This window comes from Phyllobates terribilis, unplaced genomic scaffold, assembly GCF_046119375.1.
Source record: "Phyllobates terribilis strain yellow unplaced genomic scaffold, ASM4611937v1 Scaffold_7__3_contigs__length_470593459, whole genome shotgun sequence".
Taxonomy (NCBI): domain Eukaryota; kingdom Metazoa; phylum Chordata; class Amphibia; order Anura; family Dendrobatidae; genus Phyllobates; species Phyllobates terribilis.
This window is the reverse complement of record NW_027362767.1, coordinates 199850711-199878112: the sequence shown is the minus strand read 5'-3', so window position 1 is coordinate 199878112 and position 27402 is coordinate 199850711. Positions and strand designations below refer to the sequence as shown.

At 49.4% G+C, this 27402-nt stretch overlaps 1 protein-coding gene across 1 annotated transcript in view; it reads right to left on the bottom strand.

Annotated features, from left to right (window-relative positions):
* The window catches only part of FRMPD3 (FERM and PDZ domain containing 3), a 409804-nt gene extending 392104 nt beyond the window's left edge, over positions 1 to 17700 (bottom strand). Inside the window, exon 1 of the mRNA XM_073639657.1 lies at positions 17556 to 17700. The gene's annotated coding sequence lies outside the window, so the exon portion shown is untranslated. The remainder of the gene's footprint in view (positions 1 to 17555) is intronic.
* Positions 17701 to 27402: the final 9702 nt, after the last annotated feature.

The window sequence follows — 27402 nt, the reverse complement described above, 5'->3', positions numbered from 1 at the left end:
CTTTTCAGCTCCAACAGCCAAAATCCAGTGTACACGGATAACAACCCGTTGACACACCTGGACACGGCAAGACTCGGTGCCCTAGAGCAGAGATGGATGGCCCGCCTGTCCAACTACGAGTTCACCATCAAATACGCAGGACGCTCCAATACCAACGCGGACGCCCTGTCCAGGATGCCAAACCTACCGGACGTAGGAGAAGATCCAGAGGGACTGGAAGAAGTCGAACTCCCCGCGTTTCACCGTCATGGGACTATCCAGTATTCCCATCGGGTAAGGAGTAAGCAAGGCGCTACGCTTAACCCCTTACCTCACTACAACTGGGCGGAAACGCAAGACAGTGACCCTGCCGTCCGGCTGGTGAAGGAGATGCTGACTCGGCCAGAGGCTCGCCTTGACCCAGACGCTCCGGAGGAAGCCAAGCAACTGTGGGCAGAAAAGAGTAGACTGTTCCTTTACAAGGGGAAGTTGTGCCGCAGGATGGTTAACTCCCGGACGCATGAACTAATCTGGCAAGTAGTGGTGCCACGACGAGACGCAGCCATGGTGATGGAGGCATACCACGATGGAGCTGGGCATTTCGGATGGAAGAAGCTGGAGTTCCTGCTGCGCGGGCGGTTCCATTGGGTAGGCATGAGGGGAACCATCGAGAGGTGGTGCAGAGACTGTGGCCCGTGCAACCTGAGGAGGAAGGACCGTGCCAGCCAGAAGACTCCCCTGCAGTCCATCGTCACCCGACAGCCGTTGGAACTGGTAGCCTTGGATCATGTAAAACTGACCCCAAGCAGAAGTGGCTACGTCTACGCGTTAACCATCGTGGATCATTACTCCCGGTTCTTGGTTGTCGTCCCCGTCAAGGACTTAACGGCTCAAACAGCAGCTAGAGCCTTCCAGCAGCACTTCTGCCGTCCACACGGGTACCTGGACCAAGTGCTGACGGACCAGGGACCTGCCTTTGAAGCGGAGGTCTTCCAGGAATTCTGCAATCTGTATGGCTGCCGGAAGATAAGGACGACACCCTATCATCCGCAAACTAATGGACTTTGTGAGAAAATGAACCAGGTGGTAATGGATCTTCTGAAAACGTTGCCCCTGGAAGAATGCAGTCTGTGGCCTGAGAAGCTGCCCGATCTGGTGGACCTATACAACCACATCCCGGTAGGTTCCACCAACTGTACCCCGGCTTACCTAATGAGGGCGAGACCTGGTAAGTTACCTGTTGACCTGGAAATGGGAGTCCTGACACCCGAGGACACTTCACCAGAAGCAGACTGGGACACAGAGAGGCAGCAGCAGTACCGGAAAGTACAGGAGAGCGTGGAGCGAAGTCTCTGTCAGGCTAGGGAGAGACAAGAGAAAACTTACAACCAGTATGCTCCCGCTGTTCCCCTGGTGCCCGGAGAGCAGGTCTTGAAGAGGAAAAGACGGCTCCACAAGTTGGACGACCAGTGGGAGAAGGACCCGTACACCGTACTGCCCTCAAGCCACGAGAAACCGAAGGTCTGTACCATCAGTAAAGACGGAGGGGAGACCACAGCCATTGTATCCCGGGATCACCTGAAGAAGTGTCCTGAACAGCTACGGAACCCTGAAGAGGAACAAGAAGACCATCGACCCGTAGAGGAAAGGGAAGATATGGTTAGTACTGTGCTCGGAGACTTCCCTCGGTCTTGGACTCAAGTCAATGGTGCAGTTGTGGTACCCGTACTCACCTTCCTCCAACCAGCATCCCAAGCACCTACGGAGCAACAGGTAGAGCTGGAAGAACAGCCGGTCCAGGAGGCAGAAGATCCCACACCAGCAGATCAGGAGGATCAACCCTCTGCTTGCAGTGAGCCTGCCATATCCCTAGTGAGCCAAAGGGCCCGTAGACAGCTGCCCAATTTACCCTTGACAGCTCCTACACCCTGTAGTTCAGGGCCAGACAGTCAGCTCCGTAGGTCCACTAGGGCCACTAGAGGCCAGTTACCCGCACGTTGGAGGATTTGAAGTGTATAAATTGTTTTATTTGTGGTTACCTGTTTTTCTTGTTGCTTGTGTATAATTATGTGTTTCTAGTTGTTTATAGGAGTCTTTGGTGGATTTACCGGGAATCCTGTGTACATAGTTGGAGCGTAACCCAGGACGGACTAAAGACTGTTAAGGACTCGGGGCAGGACAGACCCCTACCTGGTTACGTCTCCCTGTTTTGGTGAAATGGACACCTTGCTTTCTTCAAAGACTGCACCCGGTTACGGACATGCCGTGACCACCTTTATGTGTTTCTTTATTGTATTGTTATTGTTATATCTTGTTATGTTTTTCTAAAATATGTTTAGTCCCGGAGTACTAAATTTCACTAGGGGGGAATGTGACACCCCAGGGGTCTGGTTGCCACAGTGATAGAGATATTACGTCTGAGAGCAGGTGGGAGGTCTCTTGGTCAGGAATCCTATGCATGCCACACCTCCTGCCCAGTCCTGGGAGGGGAAGAACTTCCCCTATATAAACCTAGGGCTGAGGCAGGGTTAGTGAGTAGAGAAGAAGTAGAGACAGAGAAAAGAAGCAAATATAGGAACAGAACATCAGGAGCTCTGTGGGAGCAGTGTTACAAGGAGTCAGGGGCTGGCAGCTGCAGAGCTCGCCCTGACTGAGAAGATTTCTTACCGGACCCGGAGTCCGAGGCTGTGGGGACTAACTCCTACCCAGCAGCAGAATCCGTCAGGCAGGGGATTCCAGGTCCTCTGGCCAAGAAACCCGAGTCACCGGCCATACGGGTGAGCACCACACGGTACACTCAGGGACGTGGGCTACTTATACCCGCCTCTAGCAAGGTAGCCAGAAGAGTACAGTTAGTTTGGGAGGCCTACAACTCCGCCTGGCCAGGGGAGATCCCATCTGCTCAAGGACTGACCAGGCCCCAATCGCTAGCCAGTACTCCGGGAGGGTCTATCTTTGTCACCAGTAAAGACCCTGAACTACACCGTACCGTCTCCGAGTGGTTCCTGCTACCCCCATCATCTACGTCGGCTGCCCTGAGGCCATACCCCTCCCGTTGGGGGTTATACTATCACGCTGCACAATCCTACCACCGGCCTCAGCGGTCTGCCCTGCAGCAGCAGCTCCTTAGCTGTACTCAACGGGTGGCGTAGTCGTCCAACATCTACCGCTGATACATCGCCGCTCAGTTTGACTCCCTGGGCACGGACCGGGTCACCGCCACGAGACTACAACCCTCAACAGATCCGGCTCCGGGTAAGCTCCCGCGTGCGCAACGCAGCGCGACACAGGCCCAGGGGCGCGTCACACACACACATACATAGATATACACTCATACATACACACACAGATACACACACATAGATATATACAATCATATACACACACAGATACACACTCATATACACACATAGATACACATACACAGATACACACACATACTAATATTCTGTATCAGCTGTGCAGCCCTGGAGGAGCTCCGCCACAAAGTTCATAGATCAGCTGAAAAGTGCAGCTTCACCCACTATGGGGCATGGAGGCACAGCAGAGAGGACTGTCTGACACCAGCTCCTTGCTGTGAGCCTCCTCCCCCGACCTCTACTATGTTACAGGATAACAGTGGAGGGAGCAGAAGATGAAGTCAGTCCTGCTCTTCCTCCACTAATGTCCCAAGTGTGCTGTGTGGCCGGGGCCCCTTGGCTACAGGGGAGTACTCACCATTGGGACGAGCCATGCAGGAGGCCAGAGGCTGCAGCCAGTGAGCGCTAGCACCAGTCTGGCTGGGAAAGCGTTCATTGGCTGCGGCTCTCTTTCTGCATGACACCCCCCCTTTTTCAGTGGAATCTCTCCGCGCACCGCACTCTCCCCGGCTCTATGTATCAGATTAGAATGATTGCGTGCTGGAGAGAGAGGGGCTCGGTGTTGAGCGAGCACTGGGGGGCCCCTTCACTGAGGGGCCCCATAGCGGCTGAGTGGGCTGCTGCTATGGGCAGTACACCTCTGCCTGCCAGGGCCCCCCTGTGCCTCTGGGCCCCCCTGTGCCTCTGGGCCACCCTGTGCCTCTGGGCCCCGGTGCAGCTGCACAGGCGGTATGTCCGCCCCTGAGTTTTCCAGTTGGGCGGTATATATAGTGCTGCCATCACTAACAAACAGACTGAACTTGGATTCATCTGACCACAACACCTTAGACCGATCTGTCTCCTTCCATTGGCTGTGTTCTTTGTTCCTTGGCAAACTGAAGTCGGACCTTCCGGTTCTTTGTAGAGATGAAAGGCTTCTTGACCGGAACTCGTGCATTCGCCCTACTGCTCTTAGCCGTCGCACCACAGTTTGGCGACTCATTTTGACGCCATATTTTTCGTTCATTTGTAAAATCTGTACAGCACTTTTATGGTCATCAGATACTACATTTTTCTTAATAATGTGATCAGCTCTGGAGGAAGTTCTCCGTGGTCGTCCACTTCTAGGTTTGTCAGCTGTGCCAGAACCTTCTTTTTCTTTCTTTAATATACGTGACACTGGACTTTGAGAACAGGTGAATCCCATAGAGACCTCTTTTTGGCTTTTGCCTGACTTCACTCTCAGAATAATAAGCTTCCTGACATCTGGGGAGAAATTTGGCTTTGTCTTTGCCATTTTTTAACCTAAAAATACACACATAAAAATAAAAAAAATTTTAGGCAAAATTCGACTACCCATGCCAAAATATGCATAACATTTGGCCCAGCAAATGTTGAAAACTAACACATAAAGGGATAAAACAATGTCAAATGCAATTTTGGTCCGTATAGCTGACATCCATTTGCTTCCGGTTTACTAAAATCACCAGGAAAATGGCATCACAACAACCAGACAGAAGAAATCACACTGTTAAAAAATGCAAAATGTTTGGTCACCACTGTAACAATAAGTGGGGCTCATCTGCTTTTGTTTGCATAATTAATAAAACTGATCCTTTTTAGAATATGAATTGCATTTGTTTTTGTATAAGGAACAGACAAACAGAACGTCGGCCTCTGGCCGGGGGCCTCCCTACCCACGTGTCTAATCATCTCAGTGCTCCTGCCCTGACTGCATTGATTCATATGCAGAGCACAACAATCATTGGCTGCAATGTACAGTACATGAATACTTATTCACCTGATTGAGTATAGGGCCACTTCCTTACCAAGTGTTCCTCAAAAATAGTGCCCACTGTCCTGTTAAATATTGCCTACAGTCTTCACTCTTAGTCTTTATTAAAGGAAATCTGCCAGCAAGTTTTTGCTGTGTAATCTGACAGCAGCATGATGAAGGGGCAGAGACCCCCATTCCAGTGATGTGTCACTTACTAGACGGTTTTCTGTAATTCTGTAGACAGAATCCCTGTCTTCTCTTAGGTAGATGTAGCAGTGCTCAGAATGCTGAGCTGTGTGTAACCCCGCCCACACTGGCAGCTTCCTGTGTACATTGTCAGCAAGTTGCCAATCAGTGGTGGGGGCGGGGTACACAGGTTAGCTGGACGGTTTGGCACAAGACATCTAGTTCTGCAGAGATAATCTCCGGCTGATAAAACAATAAGTGACACATCCCTGGAATCAGGCTCTCTAGCCTTATATTATGCTGCTCTCATAGCAAAATCCTGCTGATAGTTTCCCTCTCACTAAGAGCTGGCCCTCCTGTCATTCAGTATTTCTGTTGCTGCCTATGCAGAGCACAGCAGTAGATATGACTTTGTCATGCTGGTGCAGTCTGCATAGGCAGTGACCAAGATGACAAAGTGTTGGGTATAATCATTATACTGAGTGCTTTGTCATCTTAGCCACTCTGTACACAGAGCACAGCAGCCACTGACAGACTTATGTGCTGCTGTGCTCAGCAGAGGTACTACAGTCAGCAGAGAGTGGCTGCCTTACCACAAAAGAAGCTGCTGCTTGCCGAGCGCAGGCAACTCACTTTTCCCCCGTGCACCTACTAGAAGCAGCATTTACTCAGTGAACCATGGGGAGGGCTCATAATGTTATTGACGCGCCCCTGGGCCTGTGTCGCGCTGCGTTGCGCACGCGGGAGCTTACCCGGAGCCGGATCTCTTGAGGGTTGTAGTCTCGTGGCGGTGATCCGGTCCGTGCCCAGGGAGTCAGACTAAGTGGCGCTGAGTATTAGCAGTAGATGTAGGACGACTACGCCACCCGTTGAATGCAGCTATGGAGCTGCCGCTGCAGGGCAGACCGCTGAGGCCGGTGGTAGGATAGTGCAGCGTAGATGGTATAACCCCCAACGGGAGGGGTATGGCCTCAGGGCAGCCGACGTGGATGATGGGGGTAGCAGGAACCACTCAGAGACGATGCGGTGTAGTTCAGGGTCTTTACTGGTGACAAAGATAGACCCTCCCGGAGTACTGGCTAGCGATTGGGGCCTGGTCAGTCCTTGAGCAGATGGGATCTCCCCTGGCCAGGCGGAGTTGTAGGCCTCCCAAACTAACTGTACTCTTCTGGCTACCTTGCTAGAGGCGGGTATAAGTAGCCCACGTCCCTGAGTGTACCGTGTGGTGCTCACCCGTATGGCCGGTGACTCGGGGCCTTCTAGTAGCTTCCGCTCCACGACGGCGGTGCTGGTCCCATGCGTGTGACCGTGCCTTCGGGTTTCTTGGCCAGAGGACCTGAAATCCCCTGCCTGACGGATTCTGCTGCTGGGTAGGAGTTAGTCCCCACAGCCTCGGACTCCGGGTCCGGTAAGAAATCTTCTCAGTCAGGGCGAGCTCTGCAGCTGCCAGCCCCTGACTCCTTGTAACACTGCTCCCACAGAGCTCCTGTTGTTTCTTCCCATAGCTGCTTCTCTTCTCTGTCTCTACTTCTGGCATGGCCCAGGAGCTGGGCCCAGCCGGAGCCACAGCTCCCTGTCAGCCCTCCTGGCTGAACTCTCCCTCTGAACTCTCTAACCCTGCCTCAGCCCCAGGTTTATATAGGGGAAGTTCTTCCCCTCCCAGGACTGGGCAGGAGGTGTGGCATGCATAGGATTCCTGACCAAGAGACCTCCCACCTGCTCTCAGACATAACACTGCCGTTACTGTGGAAACCAGACCCCTGGGGTGCCACATTATACCCCCTCAGAATTTGGAACCTGTCACCGTAGTCGCACTCCACACTATGTCATTGTCTATGACAGGTATTGCTGTGACTCTTATTCACCTACTCTATATTGGCGGTATTGCCCTATGAGGGGTGGGACGGTTCACTTGGACATTATTTGTCTGTTGTCCTTGGATTCATGTTTGATTTGAGACTTTTTTAGACTTATCTGATTGTTTCTTTTGTTTGGTCTGTAGCGTTGGATTTTATAAAAATTGTAATATTGTGCAAATGACTTGAATGTGCTCGGCTTTCCTCTTTCATATGATGTCTATTTGCATTGTTGCACTTTGGTCAGATTTGCTCACACATCTATAGGCTTTATTGTTCGCTGTGCTTGCTTCCCCTGAATCACAATTAAACATCAATTTAGAGATATTAACACCATGTTCACATGATGCAATTTTGCTGCATTTCTTTGCCGCTATTTTCCAAAATTGCGGTAAAATTTATTATTTTTTAACTATGATTTTAAAAAAAAGATCTAAGTGAAAACTATTCTCATCTCAGATCTTTCCTTGCACATAATGACACTTTTTGATAAGTTGAAGCAAACCAAATTTCTTACCCTGAATTGCTCTTTATTATTCTTTTGGCAGCTCAATCCTCCCTAGTATGTGGACGGCCATGTGTCACTTGTGCTGTGACGACAATATACATGCTCCATCAATAGTAAAAAAGGCCACCCGTAGCACTCATGATGGATCTGTAAGAATCTGGCCATTTTTACCCCAATGTGTACAATTTCAGATACAGGGGACACCATTTTATATGCTTGAAAATGACCTGTATTAGGTTGAAACGTTGCATCCTGTATGGCAGAATAAAAGAAGGTTTTTTTTGGACCACCCAAACTGGATGCGATCTACTATATTCTAATGTACATGCTCCAGTCCCATGTGTACTCATATAGAAAGTCTATGGGGCTTTTGTACATGACCAGGACCCACCCTATACACTTCTGTAAAGTTGCCAAGAAGTAGCTGAGGGGTAAAACTACTGTGCAAATTCCAGCATGAGCGCTACCCAACTGCCAGCCATTCTCAATGTAAAATGATGGGCAATGATGGATATACTGAAAATGAAAGGAATGCTAGCTGGAGAAGAATATATGCCTATGTACTTGGACAATAATACATGCTGAAGCATGGTGGCTCAGTGGTTAGCACTGTATGGTGGCTCAGTGGTTAGCACTGTCACTTTGCAGCGCTGGGGTCCTGGGTTCAAATCCCAACAAGGATGACATCTGCAAGGAGTTTGTATGTTCTCCCTGTGTTTGTGTGGGTTTCCTCTGGTTTCCTCCCACACTCCAAAGACTGATAGGGAATGTAGATTGTGAGCCCCCATGGGGACAGTGAGGATGATGTCCAGAAAGTGCTGTGGAATATGATGGTGCTATATAAGCAATGCATAATAACATTACATTGTTCCTGTATAATCTGTCTTATAATTCATAATGGAAAAATGAACATATAACATTGCTGTATGTAAATTACCATTCAAGAATCTAGCACTTTGGTCCCTAAGGACCCTCTTCCTGTTTTGCCTGATGTCTCAAAAGCCGTTATATGTCATTATAAAAGACATCTTATAGGACGCCATAATGGCAGTTTAGGAAGCGAAAAACTTGCAATAGTTTCCCAAACAAACCCAAAGTCTCCCTCGTTACAACAGTCTTTTGTTCATAGTTTGTTGTTTGAGATTAAAAGTCTGCCTAATTCAGATAGAACTGAACTGAAATATCAGAATTAGTGCACAGTCAGACGGCTGTGTAACAGGGACAAGGGTGGCATTGCAATGCTCGGACTGGCCGGGAGCTCTCCTGACCTGCGCGTGATAGCTTGTATTTCTATGCTGCTGTCACTCTCGGGTCAGGAGACCCGCCGGCCAGTCTGAGCACTGTGATGCGATCATCATCTATGTTATATGGTCGTCTGACGGCGCCCTGAAACTCATTCCTGTGTCTGTATCTGACCATAAATAATTCGTGCTCACATGTGGTGGTGAATAAACCTCAATTAAGTATGGTCTATACTCTTCTGCCTGTGCCACAGTCCATTAACCAGAGTTGTATGTTTACCTAATCTGTTAAAAGAGTATTCAATGAGAGCTTTTATCTTTTTTAGTGTACAGCTGGTATCCATGGAGCACAGCCACTATTGCCTGCCCAGACCATGGCCAAGAGTACACAGTAGCTACATTCCAGAGGAGAAGTTAACTCCAAATATCCCAGTCACCTCTCACCAGCTCTTTGATTATATACAGCAGTTAGCTGTTCCCCTCCCCCACCCTCTAAGTTTCTGACAAGCTGTTCTTATAAATCTTGCAAAATCACCAGCCTCCACCATCGGCTGCTCCCAGAACAGCTGTAGTGCCGGTGTCCCTGCACGCTTCCTCCCTCCCCTGGCAGGGATGCGGACTCAATCACCACCGCGGCCCCCGTCCCGTACTTCCTCCTCCTGCTGCTTCCTGGGATCTGCACACGGCTCGCAGATCCCCGGGCACTGTGCTTAGGGTGCGTGTACACCATCCCGCCCTCTTAAAGGGACAGTGCGTGCCATCCTAAAGTTTCCCCAGCCAAAGGCTGGGAGACACTTATTATTTAATGCACCTCCACCTGTTGGGAGGTGCCTGAGCAATGTCTATTCTCTGCTAGTTGCATACTTGCTAGTTCTCAGGTTCCTGCTCTAGTTTGTCTTCCAGTAGCTGCCAATACCTGCCTATTCCTGCTTGCACTTGCCGTGCCCATCTATATGCAAGCGGTATCAGCCTGCATCTGCTGTGATCATCTGTATACCAGCCGTACCTGCCTACACTTTCTGCGCCCACCTGTATACCAGACATGTCAGTCTGCACTTGCCGTGCTCATCTGTATACCAGTCGTACCTGCCTGCACTTGCCATGCCCACCTGAATACCATCCGTGCCAGCCTGCACTTGCCGTGCTCATCTGTATACCAGCCGTACCAGTTTGCACCTGTTGTGACCATCTGTACACCAGCTGTTCCTGTCTGCACCTGCCAGTACCTATACATCAGTCATTCCCACCAGAACCTGCCGTTCCTGTATTCCAGCAGTGCCTGCCTGTACCAGCCGTGCTCACCTGTATACTAGCCATACTTGCTGTACCTGCCTGCATTTGTCATGCCCACCTGTATACCAGCCAAGCCAGCCTGCACCTAATGTGCACACCTGTTTACCAGCCTTATTTGCTGTACCTGCGTGCACTTGCTTTGCCCACCTGTATACCAGCCATGCCAATCTGCACATGCCGTGTTCACCTGTATACCAGCCGTACTTACTGTACCTGCCTGCATTTGTCTTGCCCACCTGTATACCAGCCAAGCCAGCCAGCACCTAATGTGCACACCTGTTTACCAGCCTTATTTGCTGTACCTGCCTACACTTGCTTTGCCCACCTGTATACCAGCCATACCAATCTGCACCTGCCATGTTCACCTGTATACCAACCGTACCAGTCTACACCTGTTGTGCCCATCCGTACACCAGCTGTTCCTGTCTGCACCTGCCAGTACCTGTACACCAGTCATTCCCACCAGAACCTGCCATTCCTGAATTCCAGCCGTGCCTGCCTGTGCCAGCCGAGCTTTCCCTTTCTAGCTCATTCCAGCTCTGTGCCCTTGAGGTCTAGTTACGTCCCTCCAGGCTCTCCTCGGACCACGGCGCAATGGTTCCCCATTCCCATTACAGTAGCTCTCCTAATCACTTGCTGTCTAGAGCTGTGTACTGGATCAAATGCCCTTTTTTTCTGTGTAAATACAGTAATAGCAGTGTAGACTCCAGAACAAACCACTGATGGCTGAATGTGTTACAGCAGAACTTGTGCTGAGCTTCATAGTTCTTCAAATACTACAGCTCTGCTACTCACCAGAACTGTCACTCATGGAGGAGAGCCCGCCCTGCCAGAAACCAGGAAGTAAGGAGACTGCAGAGCTCTGAGCTGCTCAAGAAACAACTTGAGAATAACTCTATAAAACTTCCTTGACTTTAAAGTGTCTAATAGGAAGCTTTCCAGTGTCTTTCTTCTTATAACAAAGAAGAAAACACACTTGTCAAATTAACACATTATAATAGTCTCCTTGATGAGGAATTTTCCAGAAAGATCACTGTTTTACTCATCAAACTCCTATCTGCCTGAGGATGTTGTACTACAGTTAATCCACAATATTTAGTACAGGGGTAAAAATGATGAACCCACTCACCAGAAAAGTTTTAGACAAAAAAGACAATATTTTAAAAAAGCAGAAAACCAAACCTATCACACACTTAAAAAAGCAGTTTCACTAATGTTTTTGTTTATTAAATGTGTGTGTAGATGCATGTTATATAGTGTGAGTGTATTAATATACTCACCTATCACTGCTTTGCCTGGTGTCCAGCACCGTTCTTCTCCGTGATGTCACCACAATCCTTCTATGCACTATACGGGAGCTGGAAGTAGATTTTACACTAAAAGCATATGGAGCTTTGTTCTGACGCTCTATAGGTTTTCATAATAAAATTGCCTTCTGGGTCATGTAGAGCGCAACGTGACCCGGCCAGACCGCAGAGAAGGACGGTGCTGGACACCGGAGAAAGCAGTGGAAGGTGAATGTATTAATACACTCACACTACATAACATGTGTGTACACAATCATTTAATGAATAAAAAAGTTAGTGAGAATGCTTCTTTAAAAATAATATACACACATGGTCAAAATTGTTGGTACCCCTCGTTTAATGAAAGAAAAACGCACAATGGTCACAGAAATAACTTGAATCTGACAAAAGTAATAATAAATTAAAAATCTAGGAAAATGAGCAAATTAAAGTCAGACATTGCTTTTCTGCTTCCACAGAATTAAAAAAAAAATTAAACTGATGAAATCGGCCTGGACAGAAGTGATGGGACCCTTAACTCAATATTTTGTTGAACAAGCTTTTGAGGCAATCACTGCAATCAAATGATTCCTGTCAATGAGACTTCTGCACCTCTCCACAGGTATTTCGGCCCACTCCTCGTGTGCAAAGGAAATGATGCGAGATTTTTTAAGTATTTAAAAAATATAAATCTGAATATGGTGAGATGCATTTGTATTCAGCCCCCCTGGATAAATACTTTGTAGGACTTTGTAGGACCACCTTTTCCTGCAATTAATTACTGCTGCAGTCTTTTGGGGTCTGGCTCTCCTGCTTTTTCTGCAGTCTTTTGGGGTCTGGCTCCCCAGCGTTCTCTGCAGTCTTTTGAGGTCTGTCTCCCCAGCTTTCTCTGTAGTCTTTTGGGGTCTATCTCTCCTGCTTTGCACATGTAGAGGTGACATTTTTCCCCATCTTCTTTGCACACTCGCTCAGTGAGATTGGATGGAGATGTCTCTGGGATTTTGGTCTGGATTGTGACTGCGCCGTTCACACACATGAATATTCTCTGATCTAAACCCTCCATTGTAGCTCTGGCAGGATGTTTAGGGTCATTGTCCTTCTGGAAGGTGAAACTACGCCCCGGCCTCAAGTCTTTTGCAGCCTCTAACAGGTTTTCCTCTAGGTTTGTGCTATATTTAGCTCCATCCATCTTCCCATAAATTCTGACCAGCTTCTCTGCCCCTGCTAAAGAAAAGCCTCCCCCCAGCATGATTGCTGCCACCACCATGTGTGACGGTGGGGATGTTGTTTAAAGGGTGATATGCAGTGTTAGTTTTTCACCACACAGCATTTTGAATTTAGCTGAAAAAAGTTCTAGTTTGGTCTCATCTTCTTCCACATGCTCGCTGTGCCCCCCTACATGGAATTTTACAAACTGCAAACGGGACTTCTCTTGCCACTTCTATAAAGGCCATATTTGTGGAGTATGTGATTAATAATTGTCCTGTGGACAGAGTCCCTCACCTGAGCTGTGGGTCTCTGCTGCTCATCCAGAGTGATCATGGGCCTCTTGGCTGCTTCTGTAATTAGTGCTCTCCTTGCTTGGCGTGTCAGGTTAGGTGGACGGACATGTCTTGGTAGGTTTGCAGTTGTGCCACCATACTCATTCCATTTTTGGATGATGGATTGAACAGTGCTCCGTGAGATGTTCAAAGATTAGGCTATTTTGTTATACCCTAACCCTGCTGTATTCTTCATAACTTTATCCCTGACCCGTCTGGTGTTTTCCTTGGCTTTCATGATTTGTTTGATCCCTAATATTCTCAAACAAACTTCTAAGGCCGTCACAGAACAGCTATAGTTATGAGAAGAAATAACACATGGGTGGACACAATGTACTAATTATGTGACTTCTGGAAGCAATTGGTCACTCAGAATTTTATTTAGAGGTATCAGACTACATGGGGCTGTATACAAATGCACCTCACAATTTTCAGATTTATATTTTTAATATAATTAGAAAATCATGTATTGTTTCCTTCACTCTTCACAAATACTTGTTAATTTGTGTTGACATCTCAAAATCCCAATAAAATACATTTAAGTTTGTGAGTGTTATATGATGAAAAAAGTTCACGGAGTATAAATATTTTTAACAAAACTATATAACAAAAATATCTTTTAAATACAAATACATGTAGTTAAATGAGTACAGTGCCTGCAAAGTATCCAATATTTTTAAGATATAAAAGTTTTACTTCACCATTTCTTTTCTATTTAAAATAGAACTAGCATTTTTTACATAGCAGTCTCTTTTCTAATCACATCATTGGAGTGCACCTTGCGTTATTAGAGTGCACCTTGCGTTATTGGAGTGCAACTTGCATTATTGGAGTGCACCTTGCATTATTGGAGTGCACCTTGCATTATTAGAGTGCACCTTGCACCCTGGGTTATTGGAGTGCACCTTGCATTATTAGAGTGCACCTTGCATTATTGGAGTGCAACTTTCATTATTGGAGTGCACCTTGCATTATTGGAGTGCACCTTGCATTATTAGAGTGCACCTTGCACCCTGGGTTATTGGAGTGCACCTTGCATTATTACAGTGCACCTTGCACCCTGCATTATCGGAGTGCACCTTGCATTATTGGAGTGCACCTTGCACCCTGTGTTATCGGAGTGCACCTTTCATTATTGGAGTGCACCTTGCACCCTGTGTTATTGGAGTGCACCTTGCATTATTAGAGTGCACCTTGCACCCTGCGCTATCGGAGTGCACCTTGCATTATTAGAGTGCACCTTGCATTATTAGAGTGCACCTTGCACCCTGCGTTATTGGAGTGCACCTTGCATTATTGGAGTGCACCTTGCATTATTAGAGTGCACCTTGCACCCTACGTTATTGGAGCGCACCTTGCATTATTAGAGTGCACCTTGCACCCTGCGTTATCGGAGTGCACCTTGCATTATTGGAGTGCACCTTGCACCCGGCGTTATCGGAGTGCACCTTTCATTATTGGAGTGCACCTTGCACCCTGCATTATCGGAGTGCACCTTGCATTATTGGAGTGCACCTTGCATTATTAGAGTGCACCTTGCACCCTGCGTTATCGGAGTGCACCTTGCATTATTGGAGTGCACCTTGCACCCGGCGTTATCGGAGTGCACCTTTCATTATTGGAGTGCACCTTGCACCCTGCGTTATCGGAGTTCACCTTGCATTATTGGAGTGCACCTTGCACCCTGCGTTATCGGAGTGCACCTTGCACCCTGCGTTATCGGAGTGCAGCTTGCATTATTGGAGTGCACCTTGCACCCTGCGTTATCGGAGTGCACCTTGCATTATTGGAGTGCACCTTGCACCCTGCGTTATCGGAGTGCACCTTTCATTATTGGAGTGCACCTTGCACCCTGTGTTATTGGAGTGCACCTTGCATTATTAGAGTGCACCTTGCACCCTGCGCTATCGGAGTGCACCTTGCATTATTAGAGTGCACCTTGCATTATTAGAGTGCACCTTGCACCCTGCATTATTAGAGTGCACCTTGCACCCTGCGTTATTGGAGTGCACCTTGCATTATTGGAGTGCACCTTGCATTATTAGAGTGCACCTTGCACCCTGCGTTATCGGAGTGCACCTTGCATTATTGGAGTGCACCTTGCACCCGGCGTTATCGGAGTGCACCTTTCATTATTGGAGTGCACCTTGCACCCTGCGTTATCGGAGTGCACCTTGCATTATTGGAGTGCACCTTGCACCCGGCGTTATCGGAGTGCACCTTTCATTATTGGAGTGCACCTTGCACCCTGCGTTATCGGAGTGCACCTTGCATTATTGGAGTGCACCTTGCACCCTGCGTTATCGGAGTGCACCTTTCATTATTGGAGTGCACCTTGCATTATTAGAGTGCACCTTGCACCCTGCGTTATCGGAGTGCAGCTTGCATTATTGGAGTGCACCTTGCACCCTGTGTTATTGGAGTGCACCTTGCATTATTAGAGTGCACCTTGCACCCTGCGTTATCGGAGTGCACCTTGCATTATTAGAGTGCACCTTGCATTATTAGAGTGCACCTTGCACCCTGCGTTATCAGAGTGCACCTTGCATTATTGGAGTGCACCTGGCACCCTGCGTTATCAGAGTGCAACTTGCATTATTAGAGTGCACCTTGCACCCTGCGTTATCGGAGTGCACCTTGCATTATTGGAGTGCACCTTGCACCCTGCGTTATCGGAGTGCACCTTGCATTATTAGAGTGCACCTTGCATTATTAGAGTGCACCTTGCACCCTGCGCTATCAGAGTGCACCTTGCATTATTGGAGTGCACCTGGCACCCTGCGTTATCAGAGTGCACCTTGCATTATTAGAGTGCACCTTGCACCCTGCGTTATCGGAGTGCACCTTGCATTATTGGAGTGCACCTTGCGCCCTGCGTTATTGGAGTGCACCTTGCATTATTGGAGTGCACCTTGCACCCTGCGTTATCGGAGTGCACCTTGCACCCTGCGTTATCGGAGTGCACCTTGCATTATTGGAGTGCACCTTGCATTATTAGAGTGCATCTTGCACCCTGCGTTATCGGAGTGCACCTTGCACCCTGCGTTATCGGAGTGCACCTTGCATTATTGGAGTGCACCTTGCATTATTAGAGTGCACCTTGCACCCTGCGTTATCGGAGTGCACCTTGCATTATTGGAGTGCACCTTGCACCCTGCGTTATCGGAGTGCACCTTACATTATTGGAGTGCACCTTGCACCCTGCGTTATCGGAGTGCACCTTGCATTATTAGAGTTCACAGCTTGGTTTGATGTCTAAGAAAAAGGCTTTTTTAGAGGCAGATCTTATGAATAGAACCACAACCACATCACAGACCAAGAAGCCGTGCGGTGTTCAGGCAGTATTCATCACTATCGGAGCACTGTAATTATGCACACACAATAAATACCTCTGCTTTGTGAAGAGAAGAAAACGTTACACAATGAATATTATTGTGAAGAATCTCATTTGATGTTGGGTTGCATGTAACCATGAAATCGAAATGCAACCTGTTGTTCTCGTTTTAGCCATTTTTTGCACATAGAAGACTGAATGAGAATGACTGCAGTGAGCCTCGGTACAATCACAGTGCTCTGTCCTTGTGTGTGGAAAGAACTAGACCTATGATCATAACTTTGCCTTGGATGCCTCCTTGATATTAAATATAATGAAAACATTGTATCTATTGTAGGATGGTAGAAATGACTTGCGACATAGGACCTCTTAATTTTCTGGTAGGTTAATAACCTCCACCCTTATTAGCATTAACATTACAGATTGAATTATCCATTAGTTCACCTAGAATAAACACATTACTTTTAATTTCTTTTCTGTTCTGTTACATTTTTTTTATTAACAACATAGATATTCTATTCATTAACAACAAGGATGCCTATGTTCAAATGTCCATTCATACACAGCTTCCAATTAAACTTTCAGCACTGATACATTGCGTAAAACACCCCCAATATAAACATATGGATATATTTTTTGCATCTAGCTCCTTAATAACTCTGGCCATTTCCTTTGCAGCAGCCAAGTTCCTAAGTGCCTTTTTTGTCCGTCACATCTTCTTGCAGTAATTCAGCTGAATGCTTTATTGCCATAATATAACATCTGCATTCTCCAGACCAGGTTCTCCATGCTTATTGCTGCTTTAGCATCTGTTTGCAGTAACCCAGCTGCTGAATCCCTTGGTTGCTAGTGTCAGAAACCCTTTCAATATGAATTTTCCAGAGCGCCCAATTGCAGTGCACAGTAATCTGGAAGTTCAAGGGTTAAATAATACCTCACGCCTCGGATACGCAGCTAGCATACAAAATAGTCTTCGAAGACACGTAGCAAATATGGATCGGCTATGCAGAATACTCAAAAATGAGCAAAAGAAAAATATATTTGCAAATATATTCACACATTTTTTGAATATATATATATATATATATATATATATGGTTTGTAAATATTGTACATAGAACGCCCTAAGTAAAATTCCATTCTAGAGTATGCACCTGCTGTGTTCACATATCAGACATATATAAAGGCATGAATGCAAGCTATGGATGTATGTTACCTGTTTGATGGCTGCAGCAGGGTAAGGGGGTCCAGCCGCTGGTTGGTTAAACAGGAAAGAAGTCAGTGCAGATGAGAGGGAGGTGAGAGATGTATAGAGAAAAAAGGGGAGGAGAGGATTGGAAAGAGATGGTGGAAACATCCATTCATTCAGGGCATAGAGGGAAAGAGTCAGACAGAGGGAGGGGGAATTAATTTTTGCTAGTGTGAGAGAAGAAAGAAAGACTGGGAGGTGGAGAAAAAGCAGGAGGAAAAACAAGTAAAGCCGAGGGAGGGAAACAGAAAGGGAGGCGCACGGTAAATAGCGTATAGAAATGTAGACACAGTCATGGGGAAGGATGGGGAAATTGCAGTGGGTGTGATATGCAAGGTATATGTAATATTTGCCAATATTGGACATGTCCGCACTGTGCCGAACAGGACCACACAATATATATCTGCTTAATTCTGCGCATCTATGTGTTCAGAATAGTATTTCCGTTGTGCCGCCACTTGCTTTCTATACACTAAAAAAATACAAGATCTCCTCTTTGAAGGACACGAGTGCAATGTGAAATAAAGAAATGACAATAGGGAAAAATATTAAGTCCTGTCTTGTTTGTTACTTTTTTACTCTTTTATTATTTTCACTACATATGGAATTTGAAATGGGCATAGGCTCTGCATATCTACAAATATTTAGAGCAAATGTCTGTTTATTTAGTAAACAATGCAAATAACAACCTAAAGTTTTAAATAAGTAAGCTTGCATAAAAATATTGAGACAAAAAAAGTAAGTGTCATTGAAGCTTCATGGAAAAGTATTAATCTAGTATGGTCAATGATCAAAGAGAGAAACTGCATCAACTTAGCAGTAAAATAAAGTATGAGATGGGAGGGAGCGACACCTTGCAAGTAACAAGTAGTTATTGGGAAACACAAAAAAATAATTTACTATTCGAGGTGGTTGGTATGCCCAAACCAATTTTGTATATCCTGTAGGGTTAATTAATGAGCACTGAGAAGAACCTTATGTTAAGAATTCCAACCCAGCTTGTAGAAGACGGACCCACTAAAGCAGCATATGCACCAATCAATGGCAGTAAACCATGGGCTTACTGGATTGTGTGATGATATTACTGGGGAATTATTAAGAAAATGAAGGGGGGTTACTGACATCAGAGCTAGGGAGGCTCACAGATAAAGAGGGAGAACAAACTTCTAAAAGGGAAACCTTATTGCATAGCAACACAACAGCAAGAATCCATAATATAACGCTAGATGCGTCCCTCTGTCCAAAGCGTATATCGACTGCGCAGGCGCGATGCACCTGCACAGTCTGGCTCCAGAAAGAAGACCACATCCAGCCATTACAGGTTACAGGAGTGTGTATGGTGCCAGAGATCGTGGTATGCATAGACACTAAATGTATCTCCGGCGCCATAAGGACATACTTACCTGACCTGGAGGAGCATTGCCACGGCGCCTCTGTTCTCACCAGAGGCCGGCGCAGGAGTGCGGTGTCGGAATCGGCGCATGCGCATAGCGCGCTGTTTGACGCCATTTTACTGAAGACACATTTGCAGTGTACAAAATGGCGCCAGACAGCACTGTATGGGCACACGCGTAAACCAGCGCGACACTCCTCCCCCGGCCTCCGGCAGAACGGGCCACAACGCTGGAGAACAGGGAAGAAAGGTTTGTATAAGTGTTTATTTTTTTGTGTGTGTGCAGCGTGATAGCGATGAGGGCTGCCATACATGTCAGGACAGGGATGAGGGGGTACCATACATACCAGGATAGGGATGAGGGGGTACCATACAAACCTGGATAGGGATGAGGGGGTACCATACATACCAGGATAGGGATGAAGGGTAACATGCATACCAGGATAGGAATGACGGGGTACCATGCATACCAGGATATGGATGAGGGGTACGATGCATACCAGGATAGGGATGAGGGGGCACCATACATACCAGGATAGGGTTGAGGGGTACCATGCATACCAGGATAGGGATGAGGGGGTACCATGCATACTAAGATAGGGATGAGGGGTACCATGCATACCAGAATAGGGATGAGGGGGTACCATGTATACCAGAATAGGGATTGGGGGGTACCATACATACCAGGATAGGGATGAGGGGTACCATGCATACCAAGATAGGGATGAGGGGGTACCATGCATACCAGGATAGGGATGGGGGGGTACCATGCATACCAGGATAGGGATGAGGGGGTACCATGTATACCAGAATAGGGATTAGGGGGTACCATACATACCAGAATAGGGATGAGGGGTACCATGCATACCAGGATAGGGATGGGGGGTACCATGCATACCAGGATAGGGATGGGGGGTACCATGCATACCAGGATAGGGATGAGGGGGTACCATGCATACCAAGATAGTGATGAGGGGTACCATGCACACCAGGATAGGGATGAGGGGGTACCATGCATACCAAGATAGGGATTAGGGGTACCATGCATACCATAATTAGGATGAGGTTGTACCATGTATACCAGAATAGGGATGAGGGGTACCATGCATATCAGAATAGGGATTAGGGGGTACCATGTATACCAGGATAGGGATGAGGGGTACCGTGCAAACCAGGATAGGGATGAGGGGTACCGTGCATAGCAGGATAGGGATGAGGGGTACCATGCATACCAGGATTGGGATGCAGGAGTGCGGCGTCGAAATCGGCGCATGCACATAGCGCGCTGTCCAACGTCATTTTACTGAAGACACATTTGCAGTGTAGAAAATGGCGCCAGACAGCATAGTATGGGCACGCGCGTACTCAGGCGAGACACTCCTCCCCTGGCCTCCGGCAGAACTGGCCACAATGCTGGAGCACAGGGAAGAAAGGTGAGTATAAGTGTTTATTTATTTGTGTGTGTGCAGCGTGATAGCGATGAGGGGTGCCATACATGACAGGATAGGATGAGGGGGTACCATACATACCAGGATAGGGATGAGGGGTAACATGCATATCAGGATAGGGATGAGGGGGTACCATACATACCAGGATAGGGATGAAGGGTAACATGCATACCAGGATAGGGATGAGGGGCATCATGCATACCAGGATAGGGATTAGGGGGTACTATGCATACCAGGATAGGGATGAGGGGTACCATGCATACCAGGATAGGGATGAGGGGTACCATGCATACCAGGATAGGGATGAGGGGTACCATGCATACCAGGATAGGGATGAGGTGGTACCATGCATACCAGGAAAGGGATGAGGGGTGTCATGCATATAAGGGATGAGGGATGGGGTACCATGCATACCAGGATAGGGATGAGTGATACCATGCATACCAGGATAGGGATGAGGGGTACATGTGACTCACCCCCTGGGCCAGTGCTGTAGTGCGGCGCGCGGGGGATACCCGGAGCCGGATCCGAAGGGGGTAGTAGTCTTCGTGTGGCGGTGACCCGGTCCGTGCCCAGGGTGGTCAAACTAAGTGGCGGTTATTGGTATGATGGTATTAGTGTCCGACTACGCCACCCGTTGATTTGCGGTCGCAAGGCCGCCACTGCAAAACAGTCCGCTGAGGCCGATGGTATATATGTGCAGCTATGGTGGTATAACCCCCAATGGGAGAGGTATAGCCTCAGGGCAGCTGGTGCGGGTGAAGGGAGTAATTGTAAGAGCGTCCCGGTACCTATGGTGCTTGTGGTGCGATGAAACACAGAGACTGATTGCAGTTTTCAATGCTTTACTCACAGTTGTTATTAACGTCAGTCCTGCAGGTGATGACGACCCGAGCCATGCTGCGTCCACCAGGTACGGGGCTCGACCAACCCCCAGGCAATTCCAGAGTGTGACCTTGAACTCCTTTCCCCGTTCCTTTCTCTGGCCGTCCCCACTAGGGACCCACCCATGTCCAGCTTCCTCGGGCCTTCTGGTGGCGAAACCTTTCTCCGGTCTCCCTGACCCTATGTGGCATGCCTTCGTGGTGAGTGTAGTGAGTGGTCGCGCCAAGACGTGGCCACGTCCTCCGGTTCCTGGCTGAGGATAAGTGGCCTCCACCAGTTTGGGATCCGGTACCCTGATCTGCCAACCCTTCACCCGCTGACTCCTAGCGTGTTCGGGTTCCTTCTTGCTTCATGTCTCTGGGCCTTTTCTTATGTTTCATTCTTTCCTTGCTTCTTGTTCCTTTCTTCTTCACTCTTGCTCCCTCCAGGGGCAGCACCCAGACAGGGCTGCTGCTCCCTGTCACTCCTCTTCTCACTCTTCTTCTGTCTGACTGAACTGAACTCACTCCTAAGATGGTGCCCACCTTTTATACTCCCTCTGACACCCGAGCCCAGGTGCTTAGCAACCAATGGGCTCCTTCCTATGCCCAGAAACCCGCCCCTATCTGCTCCTACACCACTGGGTTTTCCTCCCCCTCCCCACTCCAGCCAGGAACAGAAGCTGTCGTACCTGCACATCTTTCTAGTGGGAGTACCGTTGGTCTGTTCCTCGGAAATGGGGTGTGTGTGGTGCATGCAGCTAACTGAGTTCTAGTCCACACTCCATCCTTACCCGGGAGTGGAATACCACACCTCTGGTTCGAGGTGCAATACCCCTGTAGCAGCCGAGCCCTTGAGGTGCTACATTCCCCCCTGGTAAATCACAGCACGTCCTCGGGCTGAAACAGAGCAAAACAATTACAAACTTACAAAAAATTTTAAAGTGTACACTCATAAATAAGACATTAACTTTCATATAAAACATTTTCAACATTCTTGACTCCTTGGGATCTGGCCGCTGTCAGTCCTCAGCCAGGTAGAGGGAAAGGATGACCGCTCTCAGTCCTCGGTCAGGTTAGGGATTAGGGCAAAACAGGCAACAGTTCTCTTTCTGTCCCAACGGGGACCACACTCTTTGTGGAAACAGTCTCACAACAGTCATTATACCCGATCGGGTAACTATTTACATCTCCTCTTTTACCGTTTACGATTTACGGTGTCCTCCACATGCTCCTTCCTCTTCCTCAGGTTCAGACCCATCCGGGCCCTCTTTCTTCTCCTCCTGGTACGATAACTCCTCCTCCTCCTTGACCCGGTGGACATGAAGGGCGTACCACCCCTTCACTCCCTTATGCCTGGTATAGGTGACGGTATCTCCAGGCACCAGGTCCCGTCCACTGTGCCCCTCCGGTAGGTGGGACTCTACGTCGCTCCTGTTTACAAACACCTGGCTCATGGTCTTCGGGTCTTAGATGATGCCCCAGCCACATGCCATGTGAAACTTAACAACAGTCCCGGTGACTCGGGGACCGTGAGCTGTACGGGGGGGGTCCTGGCGGGCCCTTGTCTTCTGCTCCACGTTTTTAATGTGGAGCCACTCCTCCTTCACTTTCCTCTCTCTCCGCTCCCGCTCAGCCGTTGCCCGTTGTTGGCGGCAGGTCCCATAGCGCCGGGCGGCGCCCGCCCGGGTCTCCTGAGTGAACCCCATCAGGTCTTCTCCAGTGGGGTCCCCCTCGAATCGAGCGTCTTCCAGCGGGGGTGAAGAGAGGTCCACGGGCCCCGGCTGGGGTGCAGCGCCCGCGTGCACTCGGCCTTTCAACCAGGCCGGTGACTTTCTGATCGTGCCCGATGTTGGGGAGCACGGTCCTGGGCGAGGCTCCGCTGCAGAGCTTGCTGCTGGAGGGCTAACTGCTGGTGATGGAGGCACGGCGGGCGGTGCGGCACCCAGAGCTTCGGGTTCCGCGGCGGGAGGTAGGGGCAGGTCCGCGGCCTCAGGGCCCGGAGAAACGGCGTTCCCCTTACTTGTCGTTGCGGCCTCCCCCGCGGCGTCGTCCTCGGCCTCCGATCCGCTTCTGCTGCCTCTCGGGATGGACGCGGTGCTGGATGGTTGCTGCGGTAGTGAAGCTCTCCTCCGTATCCGACATCCTCCTCCCCCCTAGTGGACCGCGGCCTACCTCGCGATGATCCTCTTCCGTAGGCCGCGGCTCCGCAGTGGATCGTCAGGGTTGAGGACCTTCGGTCGCGCTCCTGTGACGTCGGCGTCTGCTGGGCTCCTTCCAGGACCTTACGCAACGTCCGGACGTGAGGCGGGGCTTCAGTTCTCGCGGGCTTTCGGAGTCCACGCCCCTCTTCTTCCCGCGCGGCGCCCTCAAGATGGCGTCCAATGGCGGGAAAACTCCACGGATGGCGGGAAGAAGGCAGAAGATGGCGTCGGATGGCGGGAATCGGCTCCAGATGGCGGGAAACGACTCCGGACGGCGGAAAACTTAACCACAGGTAAGTATAAAAGTCTCTTTTTTCAGGCACGCAGTACCCGGTGGTTGCGGGCACGTAATCCTGCCGACTACGCCAAAGTTCACTCACCCCCTGGGCCAGTGCTGTAGTGCGGCGCGCGGGCGCGCGGGGGATACCCGGAGCCGGATCCGAAGGGGGTAGTAGTCTTCGTGTGGCGGTGACCCGGTCCATGCCCAGGGTGGTCAAACTAAGTGTTGGTTATTGGTATGATGGTATTAGTGTCCGACTACGCCACCCGTTGATTTGCGGTCGCAAGGCCGCCACTGCAAAACAGTCCGCTGAGGCCGATGGTATATATGTGCAGCTATGGTGGTATAACCCCCAACGGGAGAGGTATAGCCTCAGGGCAGCTGGTGCGGGTGAAGGGAGTGATTGTAAGAGCGTCCCGGTACCTATGGTGCTGGTGGTGCGATGGAACACAGAGACTGATTGCAGTTTTCAATGCTTTACTCACAGTTGTTATTAACGTCAGTCCTGCAGGTGATGACGACCCGAGCCATGCTGCGTCCACCAGGTACGGGGCTCGACCAACCCCCAGGCAATTCCAGAGTGTGACCTTGAACTCCTTTCCCCGTTCCTTTCTCTGGCCGTCCCCACTAGGGACCCACCCATGTCCAGCTTCCTCGGGCCTTCTGGTGGCGAAACCTTTCTCCGGTCTCCCTGACCCTATGTGGCATGCCTTCGTGGTGAGTGTAGTGAGTGGTCGCGCCAAGACGTGGCCACGTCCTCCGGTTCCTGGCTGAGGATAAGTGGCCTCCACCAGTTTGGGATCCGGTACCCTGATCTGCCAACCCTTCACCCGCTGACTCCTAGCGTGTTCGGGTTCCTTCTTGCTTCATGTCTCTGGGCCTTTTCTTATGTTTCATTCTTTCCTTGCTTCTTGTTCCTTTCTTCTTCACTCTTGCTCCCTCCAGGGGCAGCACCCAGACAGGGCTGCTGCTCCCTGTCACTCCTCTTCTCACTCTTCTTCTGTCTGACTGAACTGAACTCACTCCTAAGATGGTGCCCACCTTTTATACTCCCTCTGACACCCGAGCCCAGGTGCTTAGCAACCAATGGGCTCCTTCCTATGCCCAGAAACCCGCCCCTATCTGCTCCTACACCACTGGGTTTTCCTCCCCCTCCCCACTCCAGCCAGGAACAGAAGCTGTCGTACCTGCACATCTTTCTAGTGGGAGTACCGTTGGTCTGTTCCTCGGAAATGGGGTGTGTGTGGTGCATGCAGCTAACTGAGTTCTAGTCCACACTCCATCCTTACCCGGGAGTGGAATACCACACCTCTGGTTCGAGGTGCAATACCCCTGTAGCAGCCGAGCCCTCGGGGTGCTACACATGCATACCAGGATAGGGATGAGGGGTACCATGCATACCAGGATAGGGATGAGGGGGTACCCTACGTACCAGGATAGGGATGAGGGGTACCATGCATACCAGGAGAGGGATGAGGGGTACCATGCATACCAGGATAGGGATGAGGGAATACCATGCATACCAGGATGAGGGATGGGGTGCCATGCATACCAGGATAGGGATGAGGGGGTAACATGCATATCAGGATAGGGATGAGGGGGTACCATGTGTACCAGGATAGGGATGAGGAGTACCATGCATACCAGAATAGGGATGAGGGGGTACCATGCATACCAGGATAGGGATGAGGGGGAGCCATGCATACCAGGATGAGGGATGGGGGGTACCATGCATACCAGGATAGGGATGAGGGGTACCATGCATACCAGGATAGGGATGAGGTGGTACCATACATACCAGGATAGGGATGGGGGGTACCATGCATACCAGGATAGGGATGAGTGGGTACCATGCATACCATGATGAAGGATGGGGTGCCATGCATATAAGGGATGAGGGATGGGGCACCATGCATACCAGGATAGGGATGAGTGATACCATGCATACCAGGATAGGGATGAGGGGTACCATGAATATCGGGATAGGGATGAGGGGTGCCATGCATACCAGGATAGGGATGAGGGGTACATGCATACCAGGATAGAGATGAGGGGTACCATGCATACCAGGATAGGGATGAGGGGGTACCATACATACCAGGATAGGGATGAGGGGTACCATGCATTCCAGGGTAGGGATGAGAGGGTACTATGCATACCAGGATAGGGATGAGGGGTACCATGCATGCCAGGATAGGGATGAGGGGGCACCATGCATACCAGGATGAGGGATAGGATGCCATTCATACCAGGATAGGGATGAGGGGGTACCATGCATATCAGGATAGGGATGAGGGGGTACCATGCGTGTCAGGATAGGGATGAGGGGTACCATGCATACCAGAATAGGGATGAGGGGTACCATGTATACCAGGATAGGGATGAGGTGATACCATGCATACCAGGATAGGGATGAGGTATGCCATGCATACAAGGGATGAGGGATGGGGTACCATGCATACCAGGATAGGGATGAGTGATACCATGCATACCAGGATAGGGATGAGCGGTACCATGAATACCAGGGTAGGGATGAGGGGTGCCATGCATACCAGGATAGTGATGAGGGGTGCCATGCATACCAGGATAGGGATGAGGGGGTATCATGCATACCAGGAAAGGGATGAGGGATGTCATGCATACCAGGATAAGGGGTGCCATGCATACCAGTAATGGGATGAGGGGTGCCATGCATACCAAGATTGGAATGAGGGGTGCCATGCATACCAGGATTGGGATGAGGGGTGCCATGCATACCAGGATTGGGATGATGGGGTGCCATGCATATGATGATAGGGATCAGGGGTGCCATGCATACCAGGATGGGTATCAGGGGTGTCATGCATACCAGGATTGGGTATCAGGGGTGCCATGCATACCAGGATTGGGTATCAGGGGTGCCATGCATACCAGGATTGGGTATCAGGGGTGCCATGCATACCAGGATTGGGTATCAGGGGTGCCATGCATACTAGGATTGGGTATCAGGGGGCCATGCATACCAGAATTGGGGATGAGGGGCCATGCATACCAGGATGGGGATCAGGGGTGCCATGCTTATCAAGATTGGATATCAGGGGTGCCATGCATACCAAGATTGGGTATCAGGGGTGCCATGCATACCAGGATTGGGTATCAGGGGTGCCATGCATACCAGGATTCTGTATCAGGTGTGCCATGCATACCAAGATTGGGTATCAGGGGGCCATGCATACCAGGATTGGGTATCTGGGGTGCCATGCATACCAGGATTGGGTATCAGGGGTGCCATGCATACCAGGATTGGGTATCAGGGGTGCCATGCATACCAGGTTTGGGTATCAGGGGTGCCATGCATACCAGGATTGGGTATCAGGGGTGCCATGCATACCAGGATTGGGTATCAGGGGTGCCATGCATACCAGGATTGGATATCAGCGGTGCCATGCATACCAGGATTGGGTATCAGGGGGCCATGCATACCAGGATTGGGTATCAGGGGTACCATGCATACCAGGATTGGGTATCAGGGGTGCCTTGCATACCAGGATTCTGTATCAGGTGTGCCATGCATACCAGGATTGGGTATCAGGGGGCCATGCATACCAAAATTGGGGATGAGGGGGCCATGCATACCAGAATTGGGG